We start from the raw sequence: 4274 nt of genomic DNA, 5'->3' as shown, positions 1-4274 counted from the left end.
CTCTGACACAATCAAGAATCCCTACCTAACCAGCTGGAATGGAAGCAAGCACTCCAGACTTAGCCATTCCCAGTACTGCCTAGTTTAAAATAAAAGCAAGCAAGCAAGCAAGCAAGCAAACAAACAAATAAAAAATTCCAAGTTTTCCCAGCCCCAGCTCCCGAAAATGGTGACTCTGGGACTATTTATTACCTTTTAAAATTATTTTATTTACATTTCAAATGTCCCACTTCCAGGTCCCTCCTCCACAACCCCCACCCCATCCCCTTCACTTCTAAGAATGTGATTCACCCACCCACCCACTCACCCCTACCTTAGCCCTCTAGCATCCCCCTGGAGTGCAAACACATCTAAGCTCACAGGCTTACAAGCTCACAAGAGGGTCAATCTCTAGTCAGAGAGTGCAAGAGCAGCTAACACCAGCGATAAACAGATTGCAAGCACAACAACATACACAACAGAAAAGAAAGCTACAAAGAAGGAATATTAAAAGCTGTAGGAGAAAAAAAGGCGAAGTAACATATGAAGGCAAATCTATCAGAATTATACCAGACATCACAATAGAGACTCTAAAAGCCAGAAGATCCTGGGTAGATATCACACAGACCCTAAGAGAACACAAATGCCAGCCCAGGCTACTATACCCAGCAAAAACTCTCAATTACCATAGATGGTAAAACCAAAGAATTTCGTGACAAAACCAAATTTAAACAATATCTTTTCGCAAATCCAGCCCTAAAAAGGATAATAGATGGAAAACTCCAACACAAGGAGAGAAACTACACCCAAGAAAAAGCAAGAAATTAATCTTCTTTCAACAAACCCAAAAGAAGATAGCCAAACAAACATAATTCCACCTGCAACAATAAAAATAACAGGAAGCAACAATCACCTTTCCTTAATATCTCAACACCAATGGGCTCAATTCCCCAATAAAAATACATATGCCAACAGACTGGATACATAAACAGGACCCAGCATTTTGCTGCATGCAGGAAACACACCTCAGTGACAAAGACAGACACTACCTCAGAGTAAAAGGCTAGAAAAAAAAAATTCCAAGCAAATGGTCCCAAAAAACAAGCTAGAGTAGCCATTTTAATCCTGAATAAAATCGACTTTCACCAAAAGTTATCAAAAAAGATGAGGAAGGACATATCATATTCATCAAAGGAAAATATCTACCAAGATGAACTTTCAATTCTGAACATCTATGCTCCAAATGCAAGGGCACCCACATCCATAAAAGAAACTTTACTAAAGCTCAAAGCACACATTTCACCTCACACAATAATAGTGGGATACTTCAACACTCCACTTTCTCCAATGGACAGATCATGGAAACAGAAACTAAACAGAGACACAGTGAAACTAATAGAAATTATGAACCAAATGGATTTAACATATCTATAGAACATTTCATCTTAAAACAAAAGAATATACCTTTTTCTCAGCACCTCATAGTACCTTCTCCAAAATTGACCATATAATCGGCCACAAAACAACCTCAACAGATGCAAGAAAATTGGAATAATGCATGCATCCTATCAGATCATCACAGACTAAAGCTGGTCTTAAATAATAACAAAAACAACAGAAACTCCAAGTACACATGGAAGCTGAACAATGCTCTACGCAATGATAATTTGGTCAGGGAGAAATAAAGAAATAAATTAAAGACTTTTTAGAATTTAACAAAAATGAAGACACAACATACCCAAATTTATGAATGAAACTTAGCAGAATGAAAGCAGTGTTAAGAGGAAAACTCATAGTTATGAGTGCCTCCATAAAGAAATTGGAGAGTGCATACACTAACAGCTTAACAGCACACCTGGAAGCTCTAGAACAAAATGAAGCAAATACACCCAAGAGGAATAGATGGCAGGAAATAATCAAAGCCAGGGCTGAAATCAACAAGATAGATAAACCTTTAGTCAGACTAACCAGAGGGCACAGACAGAGTATCCAAATTAACAAAATCAGGAATTAAAAGGAAGACAACAACAAAATTGGAAGAAATTTAAAAAATTCTCAGATCTTACTATAAAAGTTTATACTCAACAAAACTGGAAAATCTGGATGAAATGAATAATTTTCTAGACAGATCTCAGGTACCAAATTTAAATCAGGATCACATAAACCATCTAAATAGTCCCATAACCCCCAAAGAAATAGAAGCAGTCATTAAAAGTCTCCCAACCAAAAAAAAGTCCAGGATCAGATGGGTCTAGTGCAGAATTCTGTCAGAGTTTCAAAGAAGTCTGACAGAAGAGTAATACCAATACTCTTCCACAATATAGAAACAGAAGAAACACTACCTAATTCATTCTAAGAAGCCACAGTTATTCTGATACTAAAATCACACAATGACTCAACAAAGAAAGAGGACTTTAGACCAATTTCCGTTATGAATATTGATGCAAAAATACTCAATAAAATTCTTGCAAATTGAATCCAAGAACACATCAAAACAATAACTCACCATGATCAAGTGGGCTTCGTCCCAGGGATTCAGGGATGGGTCAACGTATGGAAATCCATCAATGTAATTCACTATATAAACAAACTCAAAGGAAAAAAACCCACATGATCATCTCATTAGATGATGAAAAAGCATTCAAGAAAACACAACACCCCTTCTTGTTAAAAGTCTTGGAAAGATCAGGAATTCAAGGCCCATACCTAAACATAGTAAAAGCAATATATAGCAAACCAATAGCCGACTTCAAACTAAATGGGGAGAAACTTGAAGCAATCCCACTAAAATCAGGGACTAGACAAGGCTGTCTACTCTCTCCTTATCTATTCAATATAATACTGGAAGTTCTAGCCAGAGCAATTAGACAACAAAAGGAAGTTAAAGAGATACAAATTGGAAAGCAAGAAGCCAAATTTCACTATTTGCAGATGATAGTATACTTAAGTATGGTATGACCCCAAAAATTCCACCAGAGAACTCCTTCAGCTGATAAACAGCTTCAGCAAAGTGGGTGGATATAAAATTATTTCAAACAAATCAGTAGCCTTCCTCTACTCAAAGGTTAAACAGGTTGAAAAAGAAATTAGAAAAATGACACCCTTTACAATAGTCACAAATAATATAAAATATCTTGGTGTGACTCTAACCAAGCAAGTGAAAGATCTGCATGACAAGAACTTCAAGTGGCCATCTTACCAAAAGCAATCTACATTTTCAATGCATTAAAAGTCCAACTCAATTCTTCACAGATATAGAAAGAGCAGTTCTCAAATTCATTTGGAACAACAAAAAACCGAGAGTAGCAAGAACTATTCTCAACAATAAGAGAACATCTGGGGGAAATCAGCATCCCTGACCTCAAGCTCTACTACAGAGCAGTAGTGATAAAAACTGCAAAACATTGCTACAGAGCTAGGCAGGTGGATCAATGGAATAGAGTTGAAGACTCAGAAATGAATGCACACACCTGTGATTACTTGATCTTTGACAAAGGAGCTAAAAACCATCCAGGGGGAAAAAGACAGCATTTTCAACAAGTGGTGCTGGTTCAACTGGTGGTTAGCATGTAGAATAACGCAGATTGACCCATTCTTATCTCTTTGTACAAAGCTAAAGTCCAAGTGGATCAAGGACCTCCACATAAAACCAGATACACTGACGGCTGGAGAGATGGCTCAGTGGTTAAGAGCACTGACTACTCTTCTGAAGGTCCTGAATTCAAATCCCAGCAACCATATGGTGGCTCACAACCATCCATAATGAGATCTAATGCTCTCTTCGGGGGTGTCTAAAGACCCAGTGTACTTACGTATAATAAATAAATGAATCTTTAAAAAAACAAACAAACAAAAACCAGATACACTGAATCTATTAGAAGAGAAATTGGGAAAGAGCCTCAAACACATGGGCACAGGGGAAAATTTCTTGACCAGAACACCAATGGCCCAGGCTCTAAGATCAATTATAGACAAATGAGATCTCATAAAATTAAAAACTTCTGTAAGGCAAAGAACACTGTTATCAGGACACAATGGGAACCTACAGATTGGAAGAAGATCTTTACCAATTCTACTTCTGATACAAGACTAATTCCAATATATACAAAGAACTCAAGAAGTTAGGCTCCAGAGAACCAAATAAATGTATTTTTAAAAAGGTGTATATGCCAGGCGGTGGTGGTGCACGCCTTTAATCCCAGCATTTGGGAGGCAGAGGCAGGCGGATTTCTGAGTTTGAAGCCAGCCTGGTCTACAGAACATCCATGGTTACACAGAGAAACTCTGTCTCGAAA

This window comes from Mastomys coucha, unplaced genomic scaffold, assembly GCF_008632895.1.
Source record: "Mastomys coucha isolate ucsf_1 unplaced genomic scaffold, UCSF_Mcou_1 pScaffold22, whole genome shotgun sequence".
In the NCBI taxonomy this organism is placed as follows: Eukaryota; Metazoa; Chordata; class Mammalia; order Rodentia; family Muridae; genus Mastomys; species Mastomys coucha.
The sequence above is the reverse complement of the archived record's forward strand: the minus strand, read 5'-3'. Positions refer to the sequence as shown.